We start from the raw sequence: 13,179 nt of genomic DNA on the forward strand, positions 1-13,179 counted from the left end.
TTGACTTTGTTCAACCCCTGAATGTTTTCACACAGTGCAGAAGCCGATTTGTGAGTGCTGCTGCTGCTTTCATGTACCGTTGGAAATTACAGGGCAAACTCAGCCTTTTTGCTTGGATTTTTTTTTTTTTATCTGGGTGGGGGGTCTGCTTCACTGGGCTCAGTCACCTTATATAGACCAAAATTAATTTTTTTGTGTGGATACAATTAGTTATTTTGCCACAAGGAACTGCTGAATATGAAACAACAAAAAAATTATGTAATTTCCTATGATACTTGAACACAGCAGCAGCTCCTGCGTGCGCTTATTATTTTTTATTAAATATAACAATATGAGTGTAGGAATGACAATCCAGCCCTTCTGTACATGTGTCAGCAGGTAGATGATTCAGATGATTATATAAAGAGCTGTTCTGGAAGGAAGAATTCACGTTGTGGATCAGCTGCAGCTGGTTGAAATAACCGCACATGTGAGTCAATGCGCGGCGTTCACACGGACTGATCAATTTACTGCTCTGATATATTCATTCATCTTTACACTTATATTTATTCCCCCATTTGACAGTTTTCTGTTATAAATCAATATATATCGCTTAGTATCTTAATACACTGATACAGCAGTGACCACGGCACACCAGAGGTTTTTTTTTTTAACTGGAGCAAGACTGAGCGCGCAGCGTGTCGTCAGACAGTGTGGATTCTGATGATGAAGGAGATGATCCCTCTTTTGTTCTGGATGAGGAACCAGAGCAGGTGGATCCACCGACGTGTACACAGATCTCCACAGTGGATTGGATCATGCGCTTCTGTTTGCAGTTTCTCCAGGACTCAGACGCTATGAGCTCCGTCCCAGTACCGAGTCCTGGAACACAAAGATGGAGACACACACTGCTCCAGCCGTGGCTCCAGGTGCATTTCATTTAAAGCGTGGAGATTGTTAGCTTCGGTTTAGTATTGTTCCTCTTTCATCCCTTTTTAGCTCTTGATTCGCAGGCTATTCGGTGATAAAGTTCGTTCCTCCACCTTTTCTCAACGAATTGTGATTTTTAAATTTTTTTCCCTTCATTCAGGAATCGGTGATGCCATGTGAGCGGGGGCCATTACATCAACGCTACATTATAATGAGTTCTGTACATACACACGTGGTCACTGTTACACTGCTCTACGTACATTTATTTTAAGAAGGGTGGTGTATAAGAGTGGAGGAAGGTGCCTGAAAGAACCTGGAGACTGTAAGGTGGTGGCAAGATGGTGGTTTGTGGGATGACTTTAGAGGTGAAGAAGAGTCAAAGCTCAACAAAGGATCAGATGGTAGAAGCTGAAGGAGGAAGGCTGTTGTGTGAAATTCAATGAGGAGATGAGATGTCAGTCTTGGTCTTTCAAGCCCTCCTCTCCACAGTATTCAATCTATTGATTGGTACTATGAGCCACATACCCTCTTTTTCTTATGGAACATTCTTTGTAGCTCTTGAACTCTGTTTTGGTGGTTTGTATCCAGATTCCGTGGTGCTATCACAGCTCCACTAACACTCACCTGGGCATGACAGCTGTCTGACTACACCCTGGCTGGATCCCAGTACTTCCACCTCCTTCCATGCCTTATCCCTGGTTCTACTTTGTACATTTTAAAAAGACAATTGTCCTTTTTACTCATTATCTGCCTCATTGCATTTGGGTCCAGCTGTCTGTTCCTGGTTGTGCAAACAGGCCCTGAGTGGAGGTGAAGTGCAGCTGGATGATTGGAAAATGTCTGCAGATATAATGGGGTAAACAGCGAGGAAGGTACTGGGTGTGACATCTGGACAGAGGAAGGAAGACAAGGAGCGTTAGTGGGAGAAAAAAGTAGAGGGGAAGAAAAGGACATGTCCTGTCGGTGAAGAGAGATGTGGCAAAGGCTAAGGAAAAGCAGTATAGTGTCCACAAAGTTAAACACAAAGGAAGGAGAAAAGGAGCGATTGGCCAGACAGAGGGACAGAGCTGGAAAGGATCTGCAGCAGGTTAGGGTGATGATGAATGCAGATGGTAATGTGCTGACAAGTGAGGAGAGTGTGTTGAGAAGGTGGAAGGAATATTTTGAGGAGGTGATGAATAAAGAAAATGAGCGAGAGAAAAGGCTGGATGATGTGGAGAGAGTAAATCAGGAAGTACAAGAGATTAGTAAGGATGAATTAAGGGAAGCTATGAAGAGTGGAAAGGCAGTTGGTCCAGATGGCATTCCAGTGGAGGCATGGAAATGTCCAGGAGAGATGGCAATGGGGTTTCTAATAAGATTAGTTGATAAAATCTTGGAAAGTAAGTGGATGCCTGAGGAGTGGAGATGAAGTGTGCTGGTTACTATTTTTATGAGCAAGGGTGATGTGCAGACCTGCACTAAGTACAGAGGCATAAAGTCAATCAGCCACAGCATGAAGTTATGGAAACGAGTAGCAGAAGTGGCTTAGAAAACAGGTGAAGATCTGTAAGCAGCAATATGGTTTCATGCCGAGAAAGAGCACTACGATGCAATGTTTGGTCTGAGAATACTGATGGATAAGTACAGAGAAGGCCAGAAGGAGTTGCATTGTGAGTTTGTGGATTTAGAGAAAGCTTATGACAGGGTGCCAAGAGAAGAGTTGTGGTATTGTATGAGGAAGTCTGGAGTATCAGAGAAGTATGTGAGGGTGGTGCAGTATATGTACAAGGACAGTGTGTCAGCAGTGAGATGTGCAGTAGGAATGACAGACTAATTCAAGGTGGACGTGGGATTATACCAAGGATCGGCTCTGAGTCCTTTCCTGTTTGCAATGGTGATGGACAGGTTGACAGATGAGATCAGACATGAGTCACCATGGACTATTATGTTTGCAGATGATATTGTTTGCAGATGATGTCAGCATCTTTCCCAGTGCTTTCATTGCAACCTCTGGGGATTTTACCTTAGTCGACAAAAAGGTGAGTCACGAAATGGCATTGATGAAGTTTAACTTGCGATACGCAGGGCCGCTGCTAAGGTTTTGGAGGCCCTAAGCATAACTGGTCAGGGAGGCCCCCCCCACCCCCATACAAGAGAACCCCCCCCCCCCCCCCCACACACACACACACACAGACAAAAGTTCTACTCAAACTGTTACTATTTATTAAAGCGTTTAAGTTTAGAGTTTAAAGCTACATCAAATCAGCAAAGCTAACGCAACCTAGCTTAAAGTACACCTGCATTGAAATAAATGTGGTCAGATTTCAGAAAGAAATAGCTGATATGTATTTATAAGACCCTTGTGAATGCAGTAAAGTAAATCTGTAAGCCCAAATTTGTAATTCAGTGGAGAAATCTTCGTTTAAAAATGACAAATTTGCAGCTAAAATTTAGCCCTCTGTGAAAACAGTTTGTACATCCGTATCATTTCCATGACGTCAGGGACAAGGCGACGCGCTCCCGCCTTCAGTCCGATCCCGCATTGAAATTGATTTTATCTGTTAGTAATGTTACTGTTATACACATCGTGGTTTCAACATCCAAAAGTAAGCTGCATTGAATGTGAGATACAGATCTGCATGCCCAGTCTGCATGCTCAGATCAACAGCGAGTGACATCGACAGCGGGCGCCATTCTTCCCCGACGCCTCGCTGTCACTGCCCCGATGCGCTTACCAAGTGCATGCGCTCGTTAAACGCCGCCGCAGGCCACTCACACCCCCGTGTCTGCTGTGCAGCTGCAGACACGTCCCTGTCTACTGAATGGAGGTGCAGCCAACTTGGCACAAGTCCAGAGACTACGCTCACCGTTTTAATGCGGAGCAACCGGTGACACCTGTTGCTTGCAAGGACAGACTTCTTGCGGCAAAATCTGCAGGGCCGCACGTCTCGGTAATTGGAGCCGCAGAGCTCCATGGCCGCTGAGAGAGGTTTATATCTTTTTAATGACTTGGATTCTTTGCGGGTCTCGCCTCCGTACCCCGTGACGGTACACCGGAGGCGAAAGACAGTAGATTTTCAATGCGACACCACTCAATCAAACGGGCGTATGAAAAAGTCCCCAAAAATAATTTTCAAGCACAAATAAAAGAAATGTGTACTCACCAAGCGTACCGCAAGACAATATGAAGGTTTAAAAAAAGTAGATCCTTCCGTATAAGACAAGAAAAAGGTGCAGATGCAAACTGACGTAAATCCACAAATTACAGTTGGCGCGTGCAATGCATGCTGGGAGAGGGTCTTCTCCCTGTCGTCTCGGCAGCGTCCAGGATGTGATGACAGTTTTGCAGAGGGCTAAATGTTAGCTGTAAATTTGTCATTTTTAAATGAAGATTTCCCCGTTGAATGACAGATCTGGGCTTGCAGATTTACTTTACTACATTCAGAAGGATCTTATGTGTAAATATAAGTCATTTTTTGGTCCAAACATCTGACTGCATTTATTTCAATGCAGGTCTACTTTAAGCAGCACCACTGCACATTAAGTAATCAAAACAATTTAAACCTTTAACACGTACTTACCAGCAAGGGATGCACGGGCATCATCTTTTTGTTTCTTTTTCCTCCGTTTTCAGCTCCAGACTCCTGCTGTTGCTTCATTGTTTAATTGTGGTATAGTGGCAACTTGTCGTCTCGTGTCAGAATCGAATGTGGGCTAGCAGTGCTACTTCAGTTAGGCGCAGGGTTGCCAGATTGGGTGTTTTCCCATCCAATTGGTTTGTTTAGGGTAAAAGTATGGCACTGGACGAGTTTTTTTGTATAGAATTGCCACACACATTTTAAAAATCAGTTCAAATTGCGCAGGATTTAGTGCCTCCATGCATTTTTGAGCATTTATTGGACTGGAAATCGTCACATCTGGCAACCCTGGTTAGGCGACACAGCGAACAGAGAAAGACGCAAACAGGGCTGTGCCATTACAGGGAATCGGGGCGGGGGTGGATGGGGGCTTTATATTAGGCAAAAAAAAAAAAACTGTTAATTTGCCCCAATTAAGTAATGGGGTAGGGGCCTACACAGTGTTTAAAAAAAAACAAAAAACGATGGGCCTATTCATAAATAATTCATATTGATTTTGAAATGTAATAATCAGTGTTGCCACAGTTACTTTGATAAAGTAATCCAATTACTGATTACTCCTTGAAAAAGTAACTTAGTTACTTTACTGATTACTCAATTGTAAAAATAACTAAGTTAGATTACTAGTTACTTTTTTAGTTACTTTTCCCAGCTGCCGACAACAACCCTCTGCCACCTCAACATGACAATGATACTTGTTTTGCCAAAACTCACTTTATAGTCACCCTTTCTTGACTACAATGAAAATAAATACTTGTTTTATAAAAAGTAAAATAATCTTTCTTGACCTCATATTTAACTGTTGACAGCACTGTAACAGTAAAACTTGCAATTTCTAACCTACATTGTTTATAAATGTAACTATTAAATTCTGACATTTTTCTAACATTTAAATTCTCTATAAACATTTTACTTGTCAAAATTATTATTATTTTAAGTAGTATTAGTAGTTGTAGTAAAAAAAAAATGGCTTCAAAACTGGACCTTTAATCTAGGGGTGTTGTGGGGGCGCACATCCCTGCCCCACGCCCCCATTCCATCTGGATTCACCCCTGCTTTGGCGTTTGAGCACAAAGAATGGATAACATTTATTTATGCAGAAAACAGGACCAGATTTACAGGTAAGAAAGTTTTATTGTGTTTTCACATCATGTGGTCCTCAGAAAGAGAGTTTAGGTGCATTTGAGTGGAAAATAGTGTTAGTTGTTGACGCTTTGTGGAGGTTCAGCTGTTTTTAACGAGACGATACGGAGCGGCTCAGCTCAGAATTCTAAATAAAGGAGGGAAAAAAGTATAAAAATGTCTTTGTAACGCTCAGTGCAGGTGTGCTGTTGTTACCGCGCTTTAAGAGGTGAGGACGAGTCGTAGCTGATGAAAAGCTCACAGCTCACTTAAAGTGGGCAGTTCAGTTGAACCCCGACCTCCTGCCCACAGACCAAGTTTAATGTTGCTGTCGATCCACAATGTAAAAATAATGGTAACACACAGTGACTTGGAGAAGTAACTTTAATCTGATTACTGATTTGGAAAGATTAACGCGTTAGATTACTCGTTACAAAAAAAGTGGTTAGATTAGAGGCATCACTGGTAATAATGTAATAATTTCAACACATTTTTCAGTCAACTGGAGGCCCTGCAAACTAGTGCAACATGGTTGGTGCCCCACGCAGGCTGCGTAGTCTGCTTATGCCGAACGGCGGCGCTGGCGGTACGCTACGTTTGTTTTACGAGTGAGAGCATTTTACCGTTTAAATGTGAATAAGCCAGTTTCAAGTTTTTCAATGCGCATGCAAAATTTGACTTGCTCTTTTAAAGAGTACCTCCAGACCCCCATAATCAATACTGTTTTTATTTCACAGTTTGAAGTGACTTTTGTTTCAGAGGGCTTCATACCCATTAAAATTCACCAGAATACACAAAATTTGACTTGCTGTTTTAAAAATGTTCTGGGGGAAGCACCCTCAGACCCCCCCAGAATCAAGACTACACCCCCCCCCCACCACCACCCTTTTATGTACCTTTATGTTCAGGTTTTGCATTCTTTTTATGCTTTTTCTCTCTCTCATTAGAGGCTATTTAGAATAGATTTGTATGCTGTATAATGTGTTTATTGTATTTATTGAGGAAAAAAGAGTGTGTGCCCCCACTACACCACATTTTAGGGAATTGCTGGCATTGATTTTTGCCAGGAAAAATTTCAGTCAGATGAAAATTTATTGCTTTAACCCATGGGTTAGCCACTGTCTGCCCTGTTCTTGGTTTAGTAGTTGTTTCATTTTTGTCTTTTGCTAACTCTCATCATAGTTTGGTTCTGTTCATTTCTTTTCTGTGTATAATACTTTTGTCACTGGTTTTATTTTCTATTTATCACACTTTAGTAATGAGTTAAGTTCCGTTCTAGTTTTCGTCCAGCTTTTGTTTTTCTCATTGTGTAATCAGTTGATTCATCTGTTTGTTTGTGTCATATGTGCGCTGAGGATGCTGAGGAAGCTGCTCAGAATCCTGGACAACACCTCCCACCCCCTGCATGACACACTGACGTCCTGTCAGAGCACCTTCAGCCACAGACTGGACTGTAAACACAGATGCTGTGTATGAGAACGGTCAGACCATAACCTTATGTTCTCCAGGAAACGAAGCAAAAATCACTCTGTACATTTCTATTATTGTTTCTTCTCCCTGTGATTACATCCCAAAAACATGCAACAGCGTTTTGAGGATGAAATTAAAAAGACAGATTGGTAAGAAATCCTCTCCTCAAACAATACAGAGGATAACTGTAGGATGTTTCTTAATAGGATTTCTGAGATAAAATCTGCTTTTAGCAGAAGGGGCAAAAGAGAGCAAATAACACGTCATCTGCCCTGGTTAGACTCCAACTGTAGGATGTAGATGGGAAAAAAAAAGAGGCTCATTACTTAAAGAAGTCTCAGGTCTGGGCTGCCTGTCGACAGACAGAGATTTACTCGTACTCGTAAGAAGGTTATACAACTGTTAAGAAGGACCAGGGATAGGTTTATATATATATATATATATATATATATATATATATATATATATATACACACACACACCATTGAAGGGGCCAAAGGGAATGGCAGAAAAGTTTGGCAACTATTAAGCAAACTGCTAGAGAAAGAAAACAAGCAGGGGCACACTGTACGTGAACTGAGAAATAATGATATCCTGGTTAAGGACCCAACAGTACTGGCCCAAACGTTTAATGAATACTTCCTATACAGTGTGAAAGATAGAACAAAGGTTTTTGCCCCTCCAATGTTCTGCCAAGATCCATTTTAAATGATCATCCTGTTTTTAGAGCAGATTACTGAACCAGAGGTAAAGAACATTATTTCTGCTTTGAAATATTCAAAGGCCAAGGATACATCTGACTTAGACACCGACTTCTTAAAAACATTCTAACGCACTGATAAAACCAATCACTATTCTTTTTAATCAGTCAGTTATCTCAAAGGAATTACCATCATCCTGGAAATTAGCCCCAGTAATGGCCCATCTTTAAATCTGGGGATAAGACATCAGTGGTTAATTAACGGCCAATCAGCATTCTTCCTATTCATATCTTTTGCATGGTTTTTTCACACTTGGACTACTGTTTCACTAACTGGGCTTTTGCAGGCACCTCAGTATTAAAATCCACAGAGCAGCTGTATAACAGAGCAGTTAAGATATATGATAGACAATCTGACGCTTATCATCACTGTAAATTTCTCAACTTTGAAAATCTGAAGGTGTTGTGAAAGTGTAGGTACACGGACCCACAACAGGGGGCGCAATGAACGGACAATGGAGGAAAGTGAATAACAAGGTTTACTATTGTGAAACGAGCACAATGAATACAACAATCACAATTTGGGGTCGAATCCGCTGGTGTCATGTGGGCAGGCTCGAAGGTAGGAGACGTCCGTCTCAGTCGAACCGAAACCACCCAGATCTCCTCTGCCACCGAACCCTGGAAATACTGGAACCGCCAAGTCCCGAAGTCCCAGGTGGCCACTGCCTCCGCTCGTCGGATCCGGTACTGCTGGCGGGAGAGAGCAACAACACAGGCGTGGATGCGACAGCACCCAGTAACGGAGAGGGGAGAAGCCGCCTCCACCTCTAGTCACAATATGGCAGGCAGGTGAGTACTTATCCAAGCAATTTAGCTTTCAGTAATCAGCAGTCCTGAAAAGGTTTAACAAGTCTTTTAATCAGAATATAAATGCAGAGTACGTTACCTCAGTCTAAAGGCGATATCTCGGCACTGAGGTGGAGACGCCGTCCTCCTGATATACCTCTGTGCTGAGTGGAACAGCTGTGTCCAGTGATGGGTGACAGCTGTCACCCAGGCTGCTCCCATAAGGCGGCAGCGCCCTCTGGTGCCTGGAGCCCGCACTCCAGGCAGGGCGCCCTCTGGTGGTGGTGGGCCAGCAGTACCTCCTCTTCAGCGGCCCACACAACAGAAGGTATTCAAATATGCCTGCTTCATATATAAATGTTTCCACGGACCAACTCCTGTTAAAGACTTCACACACATAAAAAGACTCACAGGGCACAAGATCTGACACCCAAGGTGACTCTGAGATGACTCATAGAAGGACCACCTTTGGTCACAATGTGTTCTCCATTAAAGGTGGACAAGCTTGGAACAACCTCCCAGTCACAATCAGGCAGAGCACCACTTTCACTGCTTTCAAAGGACAGCTGAAAGTTTGGTTACTGGCAAATCAGACATGCAACCATCTGGAGCCTAAAACCCAATTCACCTGTGGAGGCACCACTCCAGTCTCTGTTTCAGTTATATGTACACAGTACCCCTGTGTACTTTATTTTATTAAATGGCTTACAGTGCTGGGCACAGTTCCGATAATCCCATAATTATCGAAGATAATGTTTTCATTATCGGATTATCTTTTCAGATATCCTTGAAAACCATTATCGGACTAATTATCTTCCAATAAACTTTTGTCACCTACCTGTTAAATGTTTTATAGTAGATGTGTAGTTCTATCCTCTACAAACAGAGGAGAGCTACTTCTAGAAGAAACCGCTCTATCCTCTGCAGTCAAAGGAGAACTGGTCACTAAAAAAAAGAAACTAATTTCTTTTAACCCCATACTGATACGTGGGCAATATCACCCAAGTCATCCAGAGGCATACATTTTTAACTTATGGTTCAAATTTTAACCAAACAAATTTCGGACAAGTAATTTAAATTAACGTCACGTTTGAAGTTTTATAAAGTGAAAATATCAGATATATGTTTTAGTTTTAAAGTAATGCGCTAATTTTTAAGGTTTTAGTGTGGACATGCTGTGTCCAGGTGCATTATGGGTATCTCAGTATGTTCACGACATGAGAAATGCATTTGAGACACTCTGATCAGGCTCCACGGACAACAGCATTAAGCTCTAGTGCCTAAAACTCTCGTGAATATATTCTCTGGATTTACAGATGCTGTTATTGTGTTTGCATTTATTAAATTCCACGCATCTTAAATGTAGCAACACAGATTATCTGGAATTTTGTTTTGGCAGGTTTTCAAGGTCTCTACTGCTTCTACTAGCCAATAGTGTTCATGGCAGTATTTTCCCTGAAGCTGGGCTGATATTTTTAATTACTGTATTTGGTTCCAGCTCAAACTATATGACAGAACCGCACGGTGTAAAGGTTCAGAGCGCACACACATTGTTATTATGTTCTCACACACATTGTACATTCAAAAACCACACGTCGGACTCGTGTTTCCAGAAGCAAAACGTAAACAGAAGCTTTTTTCAAACTTAATTTACAAAAACTCTCGATGGGAGACATCAATATTAAAAAAAAAAAACATTACAAGACAGGTCTGTGGTGTTTGCACAGGCACAGTGCGAGAGGTTGGACACTTGTAGCTTTTCAGCAGCAGGATACCCTCACGACAGCTGACCAGAATATCAAACAGGTTTGATTTTCATCTGACCATACGATCACCGATCAGGAGGTGGTCGTGAGATGTTAAACGCAGCTCGTTACTCCATGTATACTAAACGATGCAGGACACGCGATTAACCTGAAACTCGGTGCGATCCAAAAAATTCTTGCACAAATGAAAAATCAGCTGAAAAAGGGCCAAAACTCACACTGGCACCAGTAGATCACGGCAGTGTTCTATTTATTTTGACACCGGTTATATCAGACGGTTATCTAATTACAACTTGGCTTTTTTTTTTTTTTGAAAATGCCTTTTCTTACAAATAAAAAATGGAATATTTTACAAAAGCACATTTATCTGTAAACACCAACACACGACACACGTCACATTAATGTGTTGGTTTACATAACCAATCAGTGAGCACATTTTACCCAGAATGCCATCTGTCTGTGTTTGCTACAAAACTTCAGAATTAGTGCATTATTCAACATTAAAAGATATATGTTATATCTTAACTTTGTACAAATGACAGAATTGACATTAATGGAGTTATTCTATCTGTATTCATTTTATTTTTACACCAAACCATAAGTCAGCACTGCTTTATTTTCCCAAGACCTCGGCCTGACGGCAGCGTTGTGATTGAGTAGAGAGTTGAGCTTTGCGGCTTCTCTCAGCTGCGTTTGTGCTGGAAGCCATGTAGTAAACTGGAGCTTCCAGCAGAGGGCAGGATGCTCAAAGACAGAAGTGCTGACTCATTGTTTGGGTCTGTCGTCGCTTTTGGTGCTTTCAGAAGCGATCGTGGTGTTAAAACTCAAAATCAGCTTAGTAGTTGTAAGTGTACCAGAGACAATACTGGAAGTTATCGGTTATCTGTAACTTCTGATACATTTTTGGGTGATTTATCGTTTTAACTTTATCAAAGATAACTTTTCAGTTATCTGATTAACTGTTATCGAAGTTAATTTTTTTGGTTATCTGTGCCCACCACTGACAGTTTAGTAGTCTTTACATAATAAACTTGTGCATGTGCAAATGAGTGTACTGGGCAACGTGAAATACGACCTAGTACTGTCATGTGCAATTACAACCAGGCACTGAAGCACTTTGCACGTAGCACTTGGCACTTTAATACAGAACGTTTGCACCTCAACACCATCATGAAACTCTTTTGGTTCCTCCACCTGTCGGCGACTTATTATCTATCAGTTATTGATACTTTGAATTGTAAATATCTGTATGTGTATTTTCTTTTCATTGTTTTTCTGTCATGATAAATTTACTTTGGTATGTTCAATTTTCAATTTCAATTTTCAATTCAATTTATTTTTCATTTATATAGTGCCAAATCACAACAGAGTTGCCTCAAGGCGCTTCACACAAGTAAGGTCTAAACTTACCAACCCCCAGAGCAACAGTGGTAAGAAAAAAACTCTGATGAAGAAACCTCAAGCAGACCAGACTCAAAGGGGTGACCCTCTGCTTGGGCCATGATACAGACACAAATTACAGAACAATTCACAAAACAAATATTCAGGAAATGCTGTTGGTGCACAGGACAGGAGGGTCTCCAGCACAAATACCACAACTGCAACTGGATGGAGTTGCACCTTGAACAGAGAGAAAAAACAGAATCAGGCATCAGAAAGACAAAAAATACTGTATAATTTGTCAGCATTAAACAACAAGAAAAACAGAAGAAATACTAAGGTGATCACCGGCCACTAACCCTAAACTTCAATAAAAGACCCAGAATTTAGGTAAAAGAGTAAAAAGCGTAAAACAAAACTGTACCAGTATGCTAGTCATATGAAAGGGAAAATAAGTGTGTCTTAAGTCTGGACTTGAAAGTCTCCACAGATTCTGACTGTTTTATCGACCCAGGGAGATCATTACACAGAACAGGGGCACGATAAGAGAAAGCTCTGTGACCCGCAGACTTCTTATTCACCCTAGGGACACAAAGTATTCCTGCACCCTGAGGACGCAGAACCCGGGCCGGTACGTAAGGTTTAATTATGTCAGCTAAGTAGGGAGGTGCCAGTCCGTGAACAATTTTATAGACTAGTAGCAGAACCTTAAAATCTGATCTCACTGGGACAGGAAGCCAGTGAAGAGACGCCAAAATGGGTGTAATTTGGTCAAACTTTCTGCTTCGTGTCAAAAGTCTGGCGGCAGCATTTTGAACCAATTGGAGAGCCCTAATACTGGACTGCGGTAAACCAGAAAATAGAACATTGCAGTAGTCCAATCTAGAAGAGACAAACACATGGATCAGGGTCACAGCATCAGCCATAGACAGGATGGGACGAATCTTCACTATATTTCGCAGATATAAGAAAGTAGTCATAATATTTCTAATATGGAGGTCAAAGGACAACATAGGATCAAAAATTACCCCAAGGTTCCTCACTTTGTCAGTGTGATATATGACACACAAGCCAAGGCTGAGGGTTAACTGGACAAATTGATGCCGATGTCTCTCTGGACCAAGAACCATCATTTCAGTCTTATCAGAGTTTAAAAGTAGGAAGTAGCAGTGGTGGGCACAGCTAACAAAAAAGTTATCTTCGATAACTAGTAATCAGCTAACTGAAAAGAATTCAAGGATTCAAAGGAGTTTATTGTCATATGCACATAGGAACATGTTCCCTGCACAGTGAAATGTGTTTACTGCATTTAACCCATCCTAATTGCCAGTTAGGAGCAGAGGTCGCCTTTACGGCGCCCGGG

At 41.6% G+C, this 13,179-nt stretch overlaps 1 protein-coding gene across 2 annotated transcripts in view; it reads right to left on the bottom strand.

Annotated features, from left to right (window-relative positions):
* mylkb (myosin light chain kinase b) overlaps positions 1 to 13,179 on the bottom strand; it is a 253,035-nt gene that overhangs the window by 97,082 nt on the left and 142,774 nt on the right. The window lies entirely within an intron of this gene.

This window comes from Thalassophryne amazonica, chromosome 14 (assembly GCF_902500255.1).
Source record: "Thalassophryne amazonica chromosome 14, fThaAma1.1, whole genome shotgun sequence".
NCBI classification, from domain to species: domain Eukaryota; kingdom Metazoa; phylum Chordata; class Actinopteri; order Batrachoidiformes; family Batrachoididae; genus Thalassophryne; species Thalassophryne amazonica.